This window comes from Rutidosis leptorrhynchoides, chromosome 3 (assembly GCF_046630445.1).
Source record: "Rutidosis leptorrhynchoides isolate AG116_Rl617_1_P2 chromosome 3, CSIRO_AGI_Rlap_v1, whole genome shotgun sequence".
Lineage (NCBI taxonomy): Eukaryota > Viridiplantae > Streptophyta > Magnoliopsida > Asterales > Asteraceae > Rutidosis > Rutidosis leptorrhynchoides.
The window spans coordinates 543,192,173-543,216,113 of NC_092335.1; the positions used below are offsets into that span (position 1 = coordinate 543,192,173).

The following is a 23,941-nucleotide window of genomic DNA, read 5'->3' on the forward strand; positions in this document are numbered from 1 at the left end:
GAGTACTGCCTATCATCCACAAACTGATGGGCAGAGTGAAAGGACGATACAAACGCTTGAAGACATGCTACGAGCATGTGTTATTGATTTCGGAAATAGTTGGGATCGACATCTACCGTTAGCAGAATTTTCCTACAACAATAGCTACCATTCAAGCATTGAGATGGCTCCATTTGAAGCACTTTATGGTAGAAAGTGCAGGTCTCCGATTTGTTGGAGTGAAGTGGGGGATAGACAGATTACGGGTCCGGAGATAATACAAGAAACTACTGAGAAGATCATCCAAATTCAACAACGGTTGAAAACCGCCCAAAGTCGACAAAAGAGCTACGCCGACATTAAAAGAAAAGATATAGAATTTGAAATTGGAGAGATGGTCATGCTTAAGGTTGCACCTTGGAAAGGTGTTGTTCGATTTGGTAAACGAGGGAAATTAAATCCAAGGTATATTGGACCATTCAAGATTATTGATCGTGTCGGACCAGTAGCTTACCAACTTGAGTTACCTCAACAACTCGCGGCTGTACATAACACTTTTCACGTCTCGAATTTGAAGAAATGTTTTGCTAAAGAAGATCTCACTATTCCATTGGACGAAATCCAAATCAATGAAAAACTTCAATTCATTGAAGAACCCGTTGAAATAATGGATCGTGAGGTTAAGAGACTTAAACAAAACAAGATATCGATTGTTAAGGTTCGATGGAATGCTCGTAGAGGACCCGAGTTCACCTGGGAATGAGAAGATCAGATGAAGAAGAAGTACCCGCACTTATTTCCAGAAGATGAGCCAACACCTCCAATCGCTTAAAATTTCGGGACGAAATTTATTTAACGGGTAGGTACTGTAGTGACCCGAACTTTTCCGAACCTTTCTATGATTATATGTTTAATGAAAATTATATTTACATGATTAAATGTTTCCAACATGTTAAGCAATCAAACTTGTTAAGACTTGGTTAATTGAAACAGAAATTTTGTAAACGTCTGATTACCCAGTTTGACCAATGATTCACGAACGCTATAAGTTGTATATGACATGAAGATACATAAATGAATAAATATATATGTTTAACATGATATAATGATCATCAAGTATCTCATTAAAAATAGTAACAATAAGTTATATACTTAAAAAGGAGACTATTGACGTATGAAACTCGAAACGATACTATAACGATTATCGTTATAACCACGTCTTACTAAATATATATGAAGCATATTAATAAATTGTTATATTATATATAACATGATAATATGATAATTAAATATATCATTAAGTGTATTAACAATGAACTACATAAGTAAAAACAAGACTACTAACTTAAGGATTTCGAAACGAGACATATATGTAACGATTATCGTTGTAACGACATTTAAATGTATATATCATATTAAGATATATTAATATATCATAATATCATGATAATATAATAATTTAAAATCTCATTTGATATTATAAACTTTGGGTTAACAACATTTAACAAGATCGTTAACCTAAAGGTTTCAAAACAACACTTACATGTAACGACTAACGATGACTTAACGACTCAGTTAAAATGTATATACATGTAGTGTTTTAATATGTATTCATACACTTTTGAAAGACTTCAAGACACTTATCAAAATACTTCTACTTAACAAAAATGCTTACAATTACATCCTCGTTCAGCTTCATCAACAATTCTACTCGTATGCACCCGTATTCGTACTCGTACAATACACGGCTTTTAGATGTATGTACTATTGGTATATACACTCCAATGATCAGCTCTTAGTAGCCCATGTGAGTCACCTAACACATGTGGGAACCATCATTTGGAAACTAGCATGAAATATCTCATAAAATTACAAAAATATGAGTAATCATTCATGACTTATTTACATGAAAACAAAATTACATATCCTTTATATCTAATCCATACACCAACGACTAAAAACACCTACAAACACTTTCATTCTTCAATTTTCTTCATCTAATTGATCTCTCTCAAGTTCTAACTTCAAGTTCTAAGTGTTCTTCATAAATTCTACAAGTTCTAGTTACATAAAATCAAGAATACTTTCAAGTTTGCTAGCTCACTTACAATCTTGTAAGGTGATCATCCAACCTCAAGAAATCTTTTTTTTTCTTACAGTAGGTTATCATTCTAATACAAGGTAATAATCATATTCAAACTTTGGTTCAATTTCTATAACTATAACAATCTTATTTCAAGTGATGATCTTACTTGAACTTGTTTTCGTGTCATGATTCTGCTTCAAGAACTTCGAGCCATCCAAGGATCCGTTGAAGCTAGATCCATTTTTCTCTTTTCCAGTAGGTTTATCCAAGGAACTTAAGGTAGTAATGATGTTCATAACATCATTCGATTCATACATTAAAAGCTATCATATTCGAAGTGGTAAACTAGTAATCACTAGAACATGGTTTAGTTAATTCTAAACTTGTTCGCAAATAAAGTTAATCCTTCTAACTACACTTTTAAAATCAACTATACACATGATCTATATCTATATGATATGCTAACTTAATGATTTAAAACCCGGAAACACGATAAACACCATAAAACCGGATTTACGCCGTCGTAGTTACAACCGGGGACTATTTTGGTTTGGATAATTAAAAACTATGAAAAACTTTGATTTAAAAGCTATAATTATGGGAAAATGATTTTTCTTATGAACATGAAACCATATCCAAAAATCATGGTTAAACTCAAAGTGAAAGTATGTTTTTCAAAACAGTCATCAAGATGTCGTTCTTTCGACGGAAATGACTACCTCTTTCAAAAACGACTTGTAACTTGTATTTTCGACTATAAACCTATACCTTTTCTGTTTAGTTTCATAAAGTCAAATTCAATACGAAACCGTGGCCGCTTAAATCACTCAAAACGGATTAGAAACGAAGAAATGGCGAGCAAAACAAAATTGGTAAAAACTACTCATTTTAGCTACGTGAAAATTGGTAACAAATCTATTCCAACCATAACTTAATCAACTTGTATTGTTTATTATGTAATCTTGAGATACCATAGACACGTATACAATGTTTCGACCTATCATGTCGACACATCTATATATATTTCGGAACAACCATAGACACTCTATATGTGAATGTTGGAGTTAGTTATACAGGGTTGAGGTTGATTCCAAAATATATATAGTTTGAGTTGTGATCAATACTGAGATGTGTATACACTGGGTCGTGGATTGATTCAAGACAATATATATCGATTTATTTCTGTACATCTAACTGTGGACAACTAGTTGTAGGTTACTAACGAGGACAGCTGACTTAATAAACTTAAAACATCAAAATGTATTAAAAGTGTTGTAAATATATTTGGAACATACTTTGATATATATGTACATATTTGTTATAGGTTCGTGAATCGACCAGTGGCTAAGTCTTACTTCCCGACGAAGTAAAAAAAATCTGTGAAAGTGAGTTATAGTCCCACTTTTAAAATCTAATATTTTTGGGATGAGAATACATGCAGGTTTTATAAATGATTTACAAAATAGACACAAGTACGTGAAACTACATTCTATGGTTGAATTATCAAAATTGAATATGCCCCTTATTGTTAAGTCTGGTAATCTAAGAATTAGGGAACAGACACCCTAATTGACGCGAATCCTAAAGATAGATCTATTGGGCCTAACAAACCCCATCCAAAGTACCGGATGCTTTAGTACTTCGAAATTTATATCATATCCGAAGGGTGTCCCGGAATGATGGGGATATTCTTATATATACACCTTGTTAATGTCGGTTACCAGGTGTTCACCATATGAATGATTTTTATCTCTATGTATGGGATGTATATTGAAATATGAAATCTTGTGGTCTATTGTTACGATTTAATATATATAGGTTAAACCTATAACTCACCAACATTTTTGTTGATGTTTTAAGCATGTTTATTCTCAGGTGATTATTAAGAGCTTCCGCTGTCGCATACTTAAATAAGGACAAGATTTGGAGTCCATGCTTGTATGATATTGTGTAAAAACTGCATTCAAGAAACTTATTTCGTTGTAACATATTTGTATTGTAAACCATTATGTAATAGTCGTGTGTAAACAGGATATTTTAGATTATCATTATTTGATCATCTACGTAAAACTTTTTAAACCTTTATTGATGAAATAAAGGTTATGGTTTGTTTTAAAATGAATGCAGTCTTTGAAAAACGTCTCATATAGAGGTCAAAACCTCGCAACGAAATCAATTATTATGGAACGTTTTTAATCAATAAGAACGGGACATTTCAAAAAGTCGCCCATTAAATGCACCTGTCGATTCCCGGGCCCCACCTCACCCTAAACCAAACACCAATAACAAATTTTCCTCACCTACTAAACCTGGGCCGTGTAATTCCATTGGGCCTAATTGGAACTCACCTCAACATAACTCTAACCAACCTTCTGGGCTGATTGATGAGGCTGGGCCAAAACCAAACTCACACCCTGGGCTAAATACTACTATCAGGCCATTACCTAACCCGCCTCAACATACCCCACCCATAACCCTTACCACTCAACCCGTTTTTAACCTATCCCCTCTTGACAGCCCAACCAAAACTGGGCCGTCTGGGCCAGCCTCATTTTCATCACAAACCATTCACCACCAAACCACATGTGAATTACCATGCCATAATCCAAACCCATCTACCCTAACACCCACATTCGCCAAACCAAACCTACCTATCCTCACCCCTATTAACGATGATCCACCATCAAACTCATCTCATAAACCAAATTCCACCCCATCAAACAAATCCAAATCAAAAACCAACACAACCTTCTATTTCTCCTCCAAACCTTCGTCCAGCCAAACAAAAAGATCCCCTTCCACCCCTAAACCGGTTCGCTTACCCTCTTCTACAATTCCTACCTCAACTCCTCTGCCTAAACCTACCACCAACGATCTTTCTCACACAAACTCAACCGACACCTGGACCAAAGTCCAAATGTGGAACGACTCCTCAAGAATCAACAAAGCCAAACGAACTGCTCAAAATAAAGGCAAGCGTAAACCCACAACATCAATTGGATCCAAACGTTCTCGTGATTCTTCTATATAAGATATTGTTATATCTAAATCAAGAAAGATGAATAATTGTGAAACAGAATCTGGAACTCAATCGGAAGACAATATTAACTTATGAGATTTTGCCAATTTGCTAGGATTCACTAGCGAACAAGAGCTTTAATGTAACACGAGATCATGTGTCCCATTCAATTGTTTCCCAATTAAGATTCTCTCGGTTAATATTCGAGGCTTCAAGAAAGATGGTAAAATTAGCTAGTTTAAAAGTATGCTGTCGAATTCCAAACCTATCGTGGCGGCAATTCAAGAAACAAAACTTATATCAATTCACGACAGATGGGTAGAGAACTTATAGGGCTCACAAAATGCTGGTTATGCCATCAAGTATGCTGAAGGAAGATCAGGAGGTCTATTACTAGTTTGGGACTATAATATTTTCACTGTAAACCATGCGGTAGAAGGAGAATTTTACTTGGCCATAAAAGGTAAACTATCCAATTATAGCTCTGACATAGTTATCGTTAACGTTTATGGGCCCCACAAGGACGATAAATAGAGAAGATTTTGGGAGAGCTTAAATGATCTATTAAAAGTAAATAACGTTTCATGGGTAATCTGTGGTGATTTCAACGAGGTAAGATCCGATTTAGAAAGACAAAACTCGAATTTCATCGCAAGAAGGGCATCGATGTTTAACGATTTTATCAACAACAATTTTCTCCTCGAAATCTCCCTGGTCGGCAAGAAATTTACGAGAATTAGTGATGATGGCATTCAATTCAGCAAGTTAGACCGATTTCTTATTTCGGATAATTTTGCTAAGCTGTGGGATGACCTATATGTAACACCTCTTAATAGAAACCTCACGGATCATACACCATTACTACTCAAAAATGGACATGATGACTTTGGGCCGAAACCCTTCCACGTTTTTAAAACTTGGTCGAATGTAAAGAAGCTGAAAACATTTTATCTGATGTTTGGAACATTCCTGTTGTCGGGCACCGTAAAGACACTGTCTTTAGACTTAAGCTTAAGAATGTTAAAGATAAACTTAGAGAATGGAGTAAAAAACTTTTGGTAAAATTGATGACGAACTACAACAACTCAATGGTGATTGCAACATACTCGAATTAGAAGCAGAAAATGGTCATATCACTGAATCCGAAAGACTTGAGTGGATTTCAAAACGTGGTAAATTGGTAGAAAAGACCGTGTGAAAAGAAATATCTTAAAACAAAAAGCAAGAATCAAATGGGCAATCGATGGAGATGAAAACTCAAGGTTCTTTCACTCAATTATTAAAAGGCGAAACAACAAAAACAACATTCGGGGCCTTCATATCAACGGTTGTTGGTGTGAGGAACCAAATGCAATTAAACAGGAAGTTCATCGTTATTTCCAGAATTTTTATGTTGATGGTGACACCAGGGGCCTCACCTTCGACAGGTTCGAAACTGCTAAAATCCTGCCTACTGATGCCGACAGTCTTGAAGCCCATTTCTCAGAAGATGAAGCTTGGGCTGCTATTAACGATTGTGGGCCATCGAAAGCCCCGGGGCCCGATGGTTTTAACTTTCACTTTTATAAGAAATACTGGAACATTATTAAGAAAGATCTAATGGTTGCACTTGAATGGTTTTGGGAGCATGGTGAAATTTTTCAAGGTTGCAACGCTTCATTTATCACCCTTATCCCCAAAGTGAACGACCCCATCCACCTTCGAGATTATAGACCCGTAAGCCTCATCAGAAGCTATTACAAAATCATTGCAAAAATCTTAGAAAACCGACTACGTAAGGTAATTGATGGTTTGATTGGAATTGAACAAAGCGCATTCGTGAAAGGTAGATCTATTCTCGATAGTATTCTTATTGCCAACGAATTAGTTGGTGATGTTAAAAGAAGGAAATCCGAATGCTTCATTTTTAAAGCCGATTTTGAAAAAGCCTTTGATTGTGTTCGATGGAAGTTCCTTTTTGATATCATGGAGAAAATGGGTTTTGGAACCAAGTGGAGAAAATGGATCGACTCGTGTTTCCGTTCGGCCTCCATTTCGGTTCTAATTAATGGTTCACCGACAAAGGAGTTTAAACTCCAAAAAGGCGTTCGCCAAGGGGATCCATTATCCCCATACCTATTCATTATCGCTAGCGAAGGATTAAACATCCTCACTAAGATTGCGGTTAGAGATAATATTATTAGGGGTGTGGATATCGGAGCTAATAAAATTACTACATCTCATCTCCAATTCACGGACGACACAATCTTCTTTGGCGATTGGAACAATCGAAACATTAGAAACGTTCATAAGACCCTCATTTGTTTTCAAAAGTTATCCGGCTTGAAAATCAACTTTAAGAAGAGCTACCTTTATGGTATAGCAGTGTCCAAATCCACCACCGATGGCATGGCCTCACAATTAGGATGCAACTCAGGTTCTCTTCCATTTGTTTATTTGGGTTTACCCATTGGAGAAAATATGCAGAAAAAAGCCTCATGGAACCCAATCATTGATAAGGTAAAAAAACGCCTCTCGGGTTGGAAATCTATAACAATGTCATTTGGAGGTAGGTTGACAATTATCAAATCGATTCTTAGTAGTCTACATCTCTACTACTTCTCGTTGTTTCGTGCTCCCTCATCCGTCATCAACCTTCTCAAAAACATGCGACGTAAGTTTTTTTAGGGTAGGTCGGGTACCGAATCTAAACTTTCTTGGGTTAAATGGGATTCAATACTATTACCATACAATGAGGGAGGGTTAAACATCACTTCACTCAAATCAAAAAATTGGCCACTTTTGGGAAAATGGTGGTGGCGTTTCCGTATGGAAAACGACTCACTATGGGTTAACATAATCAAAAGCATTTACGGGAAAGATGGCGGGTTGGGCTCTTATAGTTCTAATGGTTTAAAGAGATATGTTTCAGTTTGGGATAACATCATCAAGATTGGAGTGGATATGCGAGACGCTGGAGTATTATTCGAGGAGCAATTTTTTCGCATCATCGGAATCAGGAGTGACATACAATTCTGGGAGGACATATGGGTTGGTAACTGCCCACTCAAATTGTTATTCCCTCGATTGTATAGACTCGATTCTAACCCTGTACACTCGGTCAGCGATAGAGTTTCATTTAATAATGGTCTATGGTCTTTCATGTGGGCTTGGAATAGAAGATTAACAGGAAGGCTGGTAGGCGAATTAGATCGGCTATCAAATTTGATCAGAGATATGGCGAAGATTGGATCAGGCAACTCAACGTGGGCTTTTAAACTTGGCGATGGTAATAGCTACTCTTCAAAAAAAAATGGCGACTTTCATCGACAGTATAATCATCGAGAGATCTTATGTTGGAGACAAGACACTCTGGAATAACTTGGTACCACTCAAAATCGGTATCTTTGTTTGGCGTGTTCTCAAAGAAAGAATTGCGGTTAAATTGGAATTAGTAAAGCGAGGTGTTAATTTAGCTTCCTTATTATGCCCCATTTGCAATAAGGAAGTTGAATCTACTTCTCATGCTTTACTAACTTGCGAGTATGCGAAAGATGTATGGTCGAGAATTCATAATTGGTGGAGCTTAAACTTTATCCCTAGTATCAACATCGAAAGTTTATTGAAAGATCCAAACCGTAACATCCTTCCGAGAAGTCTACAAAAAACATGGCAAGCCATTTCATAGACGACGGCTTATTTCATTTGGAAGAATAGAAATCAAAAAGTTTTCAACAATGACTCATGGTCCACCGCAAAACTCACATGTGATATTCAAGTTAAATCGTTTGAGTGGATAATGAACCGTTCGAGTAAAATCAACAAAGATTGGCTTCAATGGCTCCTAAACCCTATTAATCTCGGGGCACCTAATGTCAACAATTTTGACCCCGGTTAACCTTTTTGCTTCTCTCATGTGGTCGTGTATTCATGTAGTCATATTTGTCGAGTTATTTTTGTGAACTCCCTGTACATACTTGTATCTCGTGGACTATGGTGCTCCTTGCACCTTCTTTGTACATATTCTATATATTAATATATACTTATTGCTTTTAAAAAAAAATTATAATCTTATTTATATTATTATAATTACAAATACTTATTAAAATAAAACTAAATTTTTTTAAAAATTAAAAACATTACAATAATTAAAATTTAAAACATTACGACGACAATTAAAATGCGACATAAATTAAAATAAAATACTAGAAACTAAAACATCAAACTATGCGTCTTCGTCCGAGTCTTGCAATTGTCTCGCATATTTTTTCTTAATTTTCTCCCAAGCCCTCATTAGCATCGTGTATTCGTCGGGAGGTAAGTCTTTGGAAACCGGTTTGAAAAAAAGCTTCAAACCTTTAAACATTGTCCGCATGTCGCTCTCTTCACATTTCTTTTCCATGGTTCGATTCACCGCTAGTTGTGAAGCTTCGGCCGATTGAGCTATCTTTAATCGTACTTCATCGGATGACATACGGCTTGCGGCATCGGATGAGTACGAATCCCTTTGACTTTTAGCTCGACTTGGAGGACGTGTGATTGGATCGTGATCCTTAAGTAAATTTTCAAATTGGGTTGGGTCGGGTTGCGTGGTTGTGTTCGTGCTTGTGATGCAAATTGCATATTGGATATCTGATTATTATTGTCCCAAATTAATTTGATTTTTTTACGGAGTGACAGTTTAAACAATATCGCATGATTCGTTGGGCTGCTAAAACTGGCACAGCAAAATTTTTAAGAACAACTCTTCATTCGATCAATCACATGCTGTTGGGTACCCACTTACCGATCATCAACTCTTCTTCTTTGCCAAAATATTGTCATGGGTCCTGCCAACTGTTCGAAGAAATGCCTCAGAGAAAAATTCATTATGAAAATATCGGATTTTTTGATGTTCTTGATTTTGTTGAATATTGTAAAGTAACACCCAATGTTAAGAATGCTGTAAAGGTTCATGCTTTAGCATATATGGCTGGTGTTCTTGCTCATCTCCCTACTTCAACGTCTCTCATTATAGCTTATGTGCGAGCAGGAGACTATGCTTCTTCTTCACAGGTACAGTTGAACACAGGCGGTTTACCAATGCTATTAATTTATTTGCTCAAATGTTATGGGAAGGAATCAAGTTTGATTATGTAACTCTCGTATTTGTGATTTCAGCTATTTTAACAGTTACAAACAGATTGGCATATTTACAGGCTGTTCATAGTTTAGGTATACAGAATGGTTTGCTTTCGGACTTGTGATTTCTGTAATGCTCTTATCAGCGCGTATGCTAAATGTGGTAACAATGGTTCCTCGGAAAACATGTTTCTTGAAACAGAAGTGACGGACATGATTTCATGGAACTCTATAATCAGTGGTTGTTTATGTTGAAGTATGATACAAATTCAAAGTGAGCGGAAGCATTTTTAAAACTTTACAAAATCATACTCTTCCACGGATCATTGTACAAAACTTTAGCAAACAAAACAAATTAATGAAACCGAACAAGAGAAGATTAGAATACAACCTTTGTAGCCTTCTGAAGATCGAATTTGAAAAACCCAAAGAAGAGTTCCTCTAAACGGTAGACACCCAAAGTTCCAACCTTGCTTCGATCTATACCTTCTACTTACCGGATCTTTTCTCCTTCCTTATTTCCACCAAAACCGAACCCAATTATATATTTCAAGTATTTTGACTACTTGAAAATGAGAAAGAGAAATAGCATTTTGTATGTGTGTTTTGTATCTTTTGTAACATTATATTTCCAATACCAAGACTTGGTATTATATATTACATAATTGATACAATAATACATCTAGTACAAATATAATTAATAAAGATTTGGAAAGATTTGCGAAATCAAATCTTTATATAAAATAAGATTTACAAAATCAAATCATATTTTATAAATCAAATCAAATCTTATATCTTATATAAAATATGATTTGCAAAATCTAATCAAATCTCTAAATATTTAGATTTGTAAGTATATGTATACACATAAAAAAAACTTACTTAATTTATCAAATCATTAACTAATGATTAATAAATTAATTTCCGATTAGAAGGTATATCAAACAATTTACGATTGGCCTTTGTGTGTGACCGAATAGGATAAATGAAATTTTATTATTTAATGTCATGGGCATATCTTCGGAATATATGTACCACGGTCGAACCGTAGCCAACCCGAGAACATATTTCCAACAGACTCCCACTTGCACTGACATTAATAATATTGGTCTGTCTTAAAAGACACACTATGTGTAACAACTAGTGTGCTACGTTATACTCCTATATTTTGATTTATATCAATCATCCTTTTGTTCAAGATATCTATATGAACGTGTGACATCATTAAGTGTCAATCATCATCGTTCAAGATTATGTTTCCCGATAGAGATTTGTGGTGATCAAATAGACTGCAATTGCATTAATTCAGTCGTAGCATGGCCATGCATTTAATTCAGCACAAATCAACGAGGGGCCCAGAGATATCGCTTAAACTCGCTTAAAAAAGAAGGAACAAATTGCTTCAACTGTATAGACATCCACCACATTCCATGATATACCCAATCTGCTCCCTTATGACCGGCATTTACGCACAACGTTAGAAACAAGTCAAAGTATAACATAGTTTGTGTCAGGATTTCTCATACATATCCACTCTAGGATAAATGATGTTGCCATCTTAGAGCTTACCTTTTGACTTAAAACCATGAAGTAATGTCTAAGTGTGGTCATTCCAGAACCTTAAATCAACTATCAAGTTCCTCATGAATGTAGTTTTATATAAGCCTATATTACTACACTTCATAGCAGCCTTAATTCAATTCTCTCTTCCTTAGAGAATGACCGACTGTAGAAGTTTATGAAATAATATTCATTGGAAGTTAAAACATGCAAAATGAGACATGGCAATATACAATGAAATGATCGCATCGTGCGTATAATATAATCTCAATATATTAATCATCAGATCAATTGAAACATATATTATTACCCAATGTTTAAAGTTTCAAACTTAACATAAAAATACAATCAAACTTTATCATCAATGACACGAATGCCAATAGACATGCTATGAGCATCATGCTTAGTCTGTGGCAAAGGCTTGGTGAAAGGATCAGCCAAGTTCTTAGTCGTGTCTACTCTACTTAATAATATGTCATTTTCTGTTACAAGTTGACGGATGTAATGGTACTTTCTGAGTATGTGCCGTGTGCGCTTTTGTGACCTCGGTTCTTGAGCCAAGATAACCGCACTCACATTGTCGCAGAAAATCTCAACAGGATTATGGATTGTAGGAACCACACCCAGATCCCTGATGAATTTCTTTATCCACATGGCCTCTTTAGCAGCTTCATTTACCGCTATATACTCGGCTTCTGTCGTAGAATCAGCAATAGTACTTTTCTTACCACTTCTCCATGTGACGGCTCCACCGTTCAATATAAATACAAATCCTGATTGTGAAGAGCAATCATCTCTATCTGATTGGTGTTGACACCTATTTCCTTATGAGGTAAGTCTTAGTGTGTCAGCACAAATACTAGAAGTATCTAGCTAAAAGTGGGGGAATGTTGCCGATTGATGTTTACCCTCGGGAAATAATCCCTGCAGACCCGGTACACAGGTATAGAAACCTGTGGGGTGGCTTAATTAATCTTAGTTCGCTGAGCTACTAGCCGGATGACTTCTGGTGAGAGAAAATACTATGTGAGAGAGAAAGGTGAAATCTCTGGTCACAAGTTATCAGAGTATTTTCATGTGTAAAATGACGACCCAATGTGTCTATTTATAGTGACAGATCCACCGGAGTACTCGGGGACAAGTGTCAGATGATGCTACATTCTGTTATTCGTGATCCGATATTTACGCTGAATATGACGCTCTCCAGCCAGGGCTTAAACGCTAGGCGGCCTTCAGGGCTTACGCATGACGGATGCAGCCTGCAAAGCGGAGAACGCTGGATGGACAGTTTCACAAAAACTGTTATTCTCAGTGTTCCTGATGCTAATTTCATGCGAATATCATGCCTTTATGCGTGTATACGATAGGATACACCATTAAGTCCCCCCAGTTTAATGACTTAAACGTTTGAAAAAGGGTTAAGTTGTTAAACTTTTGCTAACACATCTCAAACAAGTCTTCACATTTCCCATTTGCATCGGGGAAAACGTTATAGATAATGATGACAGACGAATTTTACTGACTTTGTGATGATTAATTTTAAATAGTTGAAATACTCCACGCGCCTCCAGCTGTAAAAAGCATTTCTTCGTACTCAACGTTTAAACTTGTCCATACACGTGTCAAGATCGTGTCCATAAAAAATGCATTGGTGAGTTCCTATATAAACTGTCATAACCTTTTACCTTCACTTTTTTATCTTTGCTCAAGATTCAAAAAGCATACTTCTGCACAAAACTTCATCGCTTTCTTCAAGCTATATTTTCAACTTTTTAAGGTTTTTCATCTTTCAAGGTTAGTTACACATTATCTCACTGTTATTTCTTATTAACTTTTCCTTTTCACATTAAGCCAAATCCATCCTCATGGTCTTCAAAAAATTATTCTTTTTGAAATGTATTGCAATGCATCCAATATAAAACCACGCCTTAAAGTTTTTATTTCTCTTTTTAGAATTCGAACAATTAGCCAATGCTGGCTCACCATTGACAATAAACCAAAAATATATTTTGTTGGCAAAAATAAGGTTTCAAATTTAAAAGGCTGGAAGGATCCATTTTTCTTTGTTGATGAGGGGGTTATTCCAGAAGCGTATTCCGTTGTCCATAAATGGAAGTCTATAGATGCTGGCGTAGGAAAGGCTGTCTCGGTAACCACCGCAGAAAAGCGAATAGTGAACCATCTTAAAGAATTTCGCCTTCCGCCCAGATCATATGAGAAGTATGAGGGGATTCTTGTTTTGTGTAAAGTAAGCCAAGAATGGCCAAGTACTTCTGTGCCAGTACTTCGCCAGAAGAACCAGGGTAGGATGTGTTATGATCATCCTAATACATATACATGTCTGTCTATTTTGCGTCATTATTGCTTATATTGCTGTATTTGCCTTTGTTTAATTTCTGCAGAACAAACCGAGATGCTTGTCCGTTCTGCTATCCTGTCACTAGATCTTGAGGATGATGTTGAAATCACCGCCCATGACAAGACCCCTGCCGAGCTAGAGGCAGAAAGGATTGAAGATGAAGCTAAGGTAGCTGCTGCTGCTGCTGCCAATGCTGAAAAAGAAGGAGAAAATAGCAGTAGTAGCTCAGATAGTGAATCTGATTCTGAGCGGACAACGGACGACACCACTACTGAGCAAGAAACAACTGGCTCAGTTGATATTACTGGTGATACGCTCCCCAGCCCTCCTGTGATCAAAAAGACACCCAAGAAGGGTAAAGGCTCTAAGAGAGCACAAAATGTGGAGGGAAGCCCTAAGCCAAAACACCGAAGACGTATGCCAACATTGCCTTTTCTTAATATCGTATATACCTTTGTTCATAACTGTTACGTCTGTTCATAATGCTAACTTATTTGATACGTTAGTGCGTTTAACAGATTCAGATGACGGCCAAGGAAAAACTGTTGAAGGCGGTGAGCGGAGGACAGAGGAGATCCACGAAAGTCAAGTGGAGGAAATTTTGAAAACTCCTGACTGAAATTTTACTCCGTTTGATGAAACTGATTTTTAAGAGCTGAGGCCGGAAGGCGACTCCTTCTACCATTCTCCACCCCCTATTACCACTATCCCTGCTGTTACATCCACAAATGTTCCAGATCCACCAATTCCTACTCTTGTGAGCGCGCTGCAGGCGTTTATTGATGACCCTGCCACTAAGTGTACAGATTTCTTGACTCTACTTCAGGTACCAATGATAAAACAATTTGAACTTATGTGCTTGCACTTTATTTATATGAATTGTTTATATTGACCGTAACGTTCTTCTTTTGCAGGGTTGTGCTGTTCTAGAGCTGAATCCACACTTCACCGCTCTCCATTCTGAATAACTTAGGCAGTCAACTGCTGCAGCTGCTGTGTTGTTGATGAACCACCTACGGTCTTCTTTGCAATTACAGTAGCATCAGGAGTCCATTCTTGAGATAGCCCGTACTGAAAGGGCTGAAGGTGCAAATGCTCGCAAAAGAGCTACTGAAGCTGAACGTGCCTTGACCAAAACTCAAGAAGCTTTGAAGGCTAAAGAGGCTGAGTTAAAAGGTGCTCAGGATGTTGTTGTTGTCTTGCGAGAGGAGAAGGAGAGAGTGATGGAAGTTGAGAAGAAGAAGGTTGAAGAGGAGGAGTTGAAGGTTAGTGAACTGGAGAGTCAGCTGAATGCCTTAAGGCTAGAATTGAATGTTGAGAAAGAGAAGGTTGCTGAACTCCTACGCAGGGCGGAGGCCGGTGAAGGTAATTTTGCTGAACTGAAGAAGGGGATATCGGGTGTAATAGCTAAGGTTCTTAGATATCAACTTGTTGGGAATCCTTACAATGATTATGTTGATGCTATGGTCACTCATTCCATTTCTGATGTTACCAACAAAGTAACCAAACGCCTTGCTCCAAACCAGCCTCTTCCTCCTGCAATTGCTAACCTGATGCGTCCCGAAACCTTGGAGAGAGTCAATGAGACAAGGGACAAACTGATAAACCTCAAGATTGACATCTATGATGATGTGTGTAATAGGGAAGAATCATCCGCCAAGGATGTTCTTGGTGTTGAATTTGTATGAACTCTGTAACAACTTATGAACAATGATAAATTTATCTGTCTTATTTAAACTTTCCATGTTGCCACTCTTATGATTATGTTTGTCTTCATGCTCTCTCCGAATACTTGGACTTTTCTTGCTTTAAAAATGAATCTGCTGTGCATCAGGCATATGATAAATTTTCTATGTATGATTGTGTATTACATAACTTAATAAGACATACAGAAAATTGTTTGATGTAATTCTGATGAAGGTGCCTTTCACTGTTAACTTCTTCTGAATTAACAACATACAAAATATTGAAATTAAACTTTGCAAATATTATGCCTTCAAATAATTTGCAGGACATTAAAGTCCATCATACGCTTTCCGTCATGAAATTAATGAGGAATAGTTATGAAGTATTTTTGAAGAGTAGTGATGAATTAGTAACCGTTCCGCCATACGCCTTCCGTCATAAAGTTTATGAGGAAGAATTGTGAAATACTTTTGCCTTCATATAGTATATGAACTTCTTTCGTTTTGTGAAGTAAGTCTTTATAATATTTGTCATGACAAGTATCTAGTTTTTCATTTTGCCTCGGTGCGTACGCATGTCTAAAGTTTTACTTATGGGATAAAACTCCTCTAAAAATCGTTTTTTTCATCTCCGCCCAAGTATTAATACTCCGGGCGGGCAAGGAGAGAAACCATCGTTTTGCCTTATCCTTAAGTGAATAAGGAAATAATCGAAGATGTACCTCATCATCAGTGAAACCTTTTACCTGATTAGTAGCACATATCCCATTAAATTCAGTGATGTGTTCATATGGTTCCTCATTAGCCATACCTCGGTAGGTTGGCAAGATCGAAATGAGTTGAGTTCGGACCTCAAATCGTCGGTTGTTTCCTCCTGCCGGTGCAGGATAAACAATGGGTGAATGATCCTCAAAATCACTCGGTTGGTAGTAGGTGTCTACTCCTCTTGGTTGTTCGGCCATCTCGTCTCGTTGATCAAAAACTTCCTCTTCAGTGTCAGACTCTGATTTAGGAGAGTTTGGTGGAACAATCGGATGTGTCTCTAACTGTGGTTGAGTGGATGTTGAAGCCACTGTCAAACCCTTTAAGATTCTTGTAGCTTTTCGATTAGCTTTTGCAGATTTTCTCGATTTTCGGGTCTAAAGGCTTAAGATTTTGATCTCCCAAACTCCGAGTTTGCATACACTAACCTGCACTTCAACAAGAACAAGAACACCGAGCGTAAAACTGACAAAAACAAAATAAACAAAACACTATTTTTGGATTTTTATTGGTTTTATAATTTTTATGGTTTTTCTAATTTAACACGAAAGCAATAAAATAAGAGCTTGCAATCAAGCGCACACTTCCCCGGCAGCGGCGCCAAAATTTGATCGGTGTCGATAGGCTAGTCAAAAATAGCCTAATTACTCTACTTTAGATAGGGTAAGCAGGATTCGTTCCACGGGAAGTTATGGTTAATTAGCAAGCAATTTCAAGATTGGTTTATTTGTGATTAACTAAACTTAACTAAAGTAAAGACTAGATTAACAATTACTAAGCAAATGTAAACTTTGAGTATTTAAGAGCATAAACAATGAACTAAACGAAAAGGTTGTAATCAATTGGATAGAAGCCTTTATTCCTTAGCAATCCCAATTATGCATGTACTAGTTCAACAAATTCTTATGCTATCAAATTATCAACTAAATCTCATAGACAAGACTTCTTCAGTTTTCCAATTTATGATTATCTTGGGCACAAGCAATGCTACTTACACACGTTGTCTTTTTCCCTATACTAAATTGTAACTAGGTTGAATTAAGCACGAGATGTTAAATATCAATCACTTGTCTTGCAACAATTAATAACTTTCAAACTTGCATTAAATGATAATTCAAAAGATTCAATGAAATTATAAACTAAAAGACATAAGGATTACAAAATCAAGAATCACATAAGTAAATGAAGAACTAAACATACAATAATTGTTCATGCAAGGAATAAAGTAAAAGAAACTAGCCAAGCATGTTGGTGATGATGATCTTGGTTGCTTCTTGAAGTTGCATGATGAACACTCCTTGAAACCTAGCTTGAATCTTGATTTGATGATGATTGATGGTGTGTTTTTGTGTGTTTGATGCTCCTTAAACTGATGGAAAAGATGTCTTATTCGTAGCCTAGGGTTTCCTTTATATAGGAATGAAGTAGGGTATTCCCCAAGCTTGAAATCCCTCAAATCCGGCTCTAAATTCTATCCAAAAATACGTCCAGCCGCAATTTACGCCCAGCCGCAAAAACCCAAGCGCCTCCTTATGCCCGTTTCTAACCTGAGCAAACTTTTAATTTCAGGCCAGCCTCAATTTACGCCCAGCCGCAAAAACCCAAGCGCCTCCTTATGCCCGTTTCTAACCTGAGCAAACTTTTAATTTCAGGCCAGCCGCAATTTACTCTCACCAACCGCAATTTGCGGCTGGGTACTTTTTTCGCGCTTTTTTCTCGTTTTAATCCTCGTTTTCGCATTTCGTCTTGACTCGTTACCCATTATAAAAACCTTTTAAAAGAGCCTTTTCAACCTCAAATGCACACATAAAATTCATCTTTTAATATCAAAACACAATCGGTATTTATGAACCGATCAACTCCCCCACACTTATCATTGTTTGTCCTCAAACAATCTCAAACTCAAATCTTCGACTCGAACTCAATGTGGAACATAAATTCTTCCGACATGGCTCTCACTTAATCAACTTTAACTTCTCGATTATGTGAACATCTCATCTCGAGCAAATACTTCAAAAATGTAACAAAACTTCAAACTTGATGATCTTCAAATACAACATAAGTCAAGTGAGAGCCATCCGCCATATGAACTAGACAAAAGAACCATATACCGTCAATTCCATATTTTGTTTTAAATGTTGTGTGCCAGAGTGTCCGAAGACACCCTTTTTGGTTCTCCGGGTGTTTTAGGATCACGGCACTCATCTCATGCCCCAACAACTCCTCCGGTGACTCTTGGAGCAGGGCGGACAATCGACGAAGGGTCGTGGAATTTAAGTCCCACATGACTTATAATGAGAAATAGTTTTGTGGATTTAGCCCCATCTAGCTCTATTTTTAGCGGTATTATACCCCCCAACAAGGATCTCGTGTAGGAATATTTATCCAGCCCCTATACTGGCTGTTTTATGGATTTGGCTCCATCGAGCTCTCGTTTTGTGGTTTTAGCCCCAAGCATGGCTCTCTTGTAGGAATATTTATTCAGCCCCTATACTGGCTGTTTTGCAGCGAACTGCGGGTATGGCTAGTGTCATCCACAGCTAATCCTGGTTTTGAATAGCGACACAGAACAAGTCCAAGCACTAGCATTTGTTCTCGGTATCGAAACAAGATGTGAATGAACAGGAAATGACATTTTGTACCTTTCACTTTCGTTAATTCATGGGTAAAAAGCTGCACAAAAAAGTGCTTGTGAAACATAAATTAGAAGACTTTACTTCCTTCTTGAAAACACCTTGATAACACAACTAAGAAGACTTTACTTCTTAACTTTACCACTTTGAAAAATCTTTATTAATTTAGGTGCTAACAATCAACTTTTTCTTAATACCCATTAATACCATGCCACTTCACTTATTCTTTCAACTCATTTTTTTTTCTTTTTACAAAAATCACACTTGGTTTGTTATAAAATTATGATTAAAAATTTTGTTTAATCTCAATAATCATAATGTTTTACTCATTTTAAGCTTCAAACCCAAGTAATGTATCCCAAAAAAGAAAATTTTAATTTTCCCCTCTCCCCCACACTTGAATCATGCTACGTCCTCGTACACATGTGTAGAGTATTATAATATTTATGTGAAAAATAAAAATGGAAAATCTAACACATTACCAAGATACTCGCAAGTTCACCATCTAATAGTAACCATCGCACATCATTTTGATTCATCATCACACATTCTATACGATTACGTTTATCCTTCCATTACAACTTAGAAAAGAAAAACGAAAAACAAAAAATCCTAACTAGCCACTTCCGTAGGGCTCACGATTGCACTTAGCATGTGCAACAAGCCTTTAAACCACCTGATTCCCTTAGGTGGACGAGTTTTGTCTCGTGAGGGCTTGTAGTGAACATACCCACAAAGTTCATTTAACTAAAACTAAATAAAAATAAAATAGAAACAAAGTAAAAATAAAATAAAGAAGACTGACAAACTCTACACATAGTTTGTGCAGTTTTTATTTTCGAGTCGCGCACACGACTGTTTCTTCACTTCAGCTAATTCCAAGACTGTAGAAGGTTCCTCCTTCCCTCACTTTATGAGAACCTTCACTATCTCTAACTTTCCTCAACTTAGAATCCAGCCACACATCATTCTCCTTAGCCACATGCATTAACTCAAACAATTTATCTTTTTCTTTAGGAGACAAGTTACACACAAGACGGTTGCTCAAACTTTCATCTCCTCTACACCTAGCATCATGGACCCATCTATGTAATTTCCTCATGGAACGATCAAGCACCGGGTCATCCACATATTCCTTACACTCACTATCATGCCTCAAAGAACTATGTGGCAGGTTTTCACTATCTCCACCAACTTAGGCCCTTCAAGATCCTCTAAATTGGAAATCATCTCATAATCAACTCGAGAATTCACCTTTTCATTCTTATTCACTTTGATCTTGTGACCTCCAAACCGCTCAACGAGTTTTTCTACGGTTTTTCCCATTACTTTGACTACTTTTTCATCGGATTCTTCAGACTTTTCAAGTGTATCAACAGACACATTCCCAACACAATTCTCCATTTTGTTATCACTAGATACCTGCTCATTTAATTTTCTCATTGATGGTGGTCGGGAAGGCCTAATCGTCTTTGGGGTTACCAAATATTCATCCTCTTCACATTTAGAAACTTTTTCATCTACCCCAACAAATGTGGATACTGCCATCATAGTTTCTTTCATCGGTAATGAACAAGTGCTGCTAATAGACTAACCCAACTTGGTTTCAAGAACTTGACTCAGATTTTTCAATTCTCGCTCAAGATTTTGTATCGACTCTTGTTGACTCATCAAAGTTTCTACATTAGTTCTTATTTGAGATTCCATGAATTCACTTGTCATACTCTCTTTACTAGATTTCCTTACCTCCTCTTTCTCTTTCACATCCGGTGCATACTTTTAAACCTGTTCATGGTTAGTATCCAGCAAAAAACAATCCTGGACATCCGGTGTATGTAATGAATTAAAAATATTAATCCGTGATCTCTTATTACCAAAAGAAATGTCCATAACCCCGGTTCTACAATTGATAAGAGCATCAATTGTGGCCAAAAATGGATGACCAAGAATGATCGTCGGTTGGGTCTCCCTAAAAGTGGTCTCTGTGTCCATAACTATAAAATCTACCGGGTAATAAAAGTCTTCCACTTTCACAATCACATTTTCCAACATACCCCGTGGAGTTCTCATTGACCGATCCGCAAGTTGGAGAAGAATATCTGTATGTTTTAAAGTTCCCAACTCGTATTGGTCAACAAGGCTCAATGGAAGTATGTTAATACTAGCCCCTAAGTCCAACAAAGCCTTTTTGACATTAACATTACCCACCGTAACCGAAATTAATGGTGTCCCCGGGTCCTTAAACTTAGGTGGAAGTGAACCCGAAATTACAGCACTCACTTTTTCAGTTAATTTTACCTTTTTGGGCAATGATGCGTTGAGTTTACGCTTTTGAACACACAAATCTTTTAAAAACTTAGCATATGCTGGAATTTGTTTGATTGCATCAATAAGTGGAATATTGATTTTTACTTGTTTAAATGTTTCCCACATATCATCCGTTTTCGGTCCCTTTTTCCCATAAGGGAATTGGTTTGGGGACTCCAAAGCCTCGGGGAACGGAATGGTATTAGTTTCCATGTCTGATTTCCCAATTTCGTTAAAGATGGATTCTTTATTTTCCACCCCCTTCCCACGGTCAATATTTTCACTTACCTCATCCTCCTCATCAAGAATGATAGGAGACTTACTTGCATCGCGTTGAGCTACCTCTTTCTCACCAACCTTATTGTCATACTTCTTTCCACTACGCAAGGTGCCTACCATGTTTACACTATGTCCTTTTCCCGAGTCCTTATGATTTGGATTTAACACCGTATAACTCGGTATGGTACCCGGCTCTCTATTTCCCTTACTCTCCACTACATTACCAATTTCTTTAGCTAATGCACTAATAGACTTGTTTTGCACCTCCACTATTTTTCGCATTTTGAAAATAAACGCGTCCATCTTGGCATCCGAGCTTGATGGTTGATTGGGTGGAGAACTGTTTTGATTTTGGTTTTGGCCTTGATTTTGGTAATTGTTTTGATTTTGGTTTCGGTTGTTGGGATAAGGGTTTTGATAGTTTCTTTGGTAGTTGCCTTGGTTCTGAAAGTTACCTTGGTTTTGAAAGTTGTTTTGTGGTCTAAGTTGGTTCCCTTGGTTAGCATTCAGAGCGTTGTTATTGCTCCAACTAAAATTAGGATGGTTTCTCCAACCCGGATTATACGTGTTAGAGTATGGATCAAATCTTCGTCCCTGAACCTCATTAACCTGTTCCTCCACTATTTGTTGATTCACCGGTGGAATCCCATTTCTACATCCGTATGCAAAGTGAGAAGGATCTCCACAAATCTCACAAACTTCCTGAACCTACGAAACATTACAAGCAAGACCCTGGTTTGGGTTGTTAAATATAAGCATTTTCAAATCATCTATTTCTTGTTCTAAGTTCCTCGATGAACCACCCGAGTCAGAAACATGATTCACTCGGGAAGTACTAGGTTGTTTCCGATTGACTGAAGCTTGGGTTTTCGAACCCTTGCTTAATTGCTCAAAGAAGGTCCATTCGTCATCACTAGATCTAGTTAAAAACGCCCCACCACTAGCCACCAAAAGGAATTGCCTATTTTGGGAATCCAAACTATCATAAAAAACTTTAACCAATTCCCACTTTGGTATCTCATGGTGTGGGCATGCTCTAAGTAACTCCTTCAGACGCTCGTACGCTTCATGAAATAGTTCACTGGGTAGTTGTCTAAAAGATTTTATTTGCGTATGTCTGAAGTTTTACTTATGGGATAAAACTCCTCTAAAAATCGTTTTTTCATCTCCGCCCAAGTATTAATACTCCGGGCGGGCAAGGAGAGAAACCATCTTTTTGCCTTATCCTTAAGTGAATAAGGAAATAATCGAAGACGTACCTCATCATCAGTGAAACCTTTTACCTGATTAGTAGCACATATCCCATTAAATTCAGTGATGTGTTCATATGGTTCCTTATTAGCCATACCTCGGTAGGTTGGCAAGATCAAAATGAGTTGAGGTCGGACCTCAAATCGTCGGTTGTTTCCTCCTGCCGGTGCAGGATAAACAATGGGTGAATGATCCTCAAAATCACCCAGTTGGTAGTAGGTATCTACTCCTCTTGGTCGTTCGGCCATCTCGTCTCGTTGATCAAAAACTTCCTCTTCAGTGTCAGACTCTGATTTAGGAGAGTTTGGTGGAACAATCGGATGTGTCTCTAACTGTGGTTGAGTGGATGCTGAAGCCACTGTCAAACCCTTTAAGATTCTTGTAGCTTTTCGATTAGCTTTTGCAGATTTCTCGATTTTCGGCTCTAAAGGCTTAAGATTTTGATCTCCCAAACTCCGAGTTTGCATACACTAACCTGCACTTCAACAAGAACAAGAACACCGAGCATAAAACTGACAAAAACAAAATAAACAAAACACTATTTTTGGATTTTTATTGGTTTTATAATTTTTATGGTTTTTTTAATTTAACACGAAAGCAATAAAATAAGAGCTTGCAATCAAGCGCACACTTCCCCGGCAGCGGCGCCAAAATTTGATCGGTGTCGAAGGGCCGGTCAAAAATAGCCTAATTACTCTACTTTAGATAGGGTAAGCAGGATTCGTTCCACGGGAAGTTATGGTTAATTAGCAAGAAATTTCAAGATTGGTTTGTTTGTGATTAACTAAAATTAACTAAAGTAAAGACTAGATTAACAATTACTAAGCAAATATAAACTTTGAGTATTTAAGAGCATAAACAATGAACTAAACGAAAAGGTTGTAATCAATTGGATGGAAGCCTTTATTCCTTAGCAATCCC

At 37.1% G+C, this 23,941-nt stretch overlaps 1 non-coding gene across 1 annotated transcript; it reads left to right on the forward strand.

The window, feature by feature from the left end:
- Positions 1-22,784: 22,784 nt before the first annotated feature.
- On the forward strand, positions 22,785-22,894 carry LOC139903094 (small nucleolar RNA R71). The gene has a single exon (XR_011777939.1). It is a non-coding gene; the product is annotated as a small nucleolar RNA R71 (small nucleolar RNA).
- Positions 22,895-23,941: the final 1,047 nt, after the last annotated feature.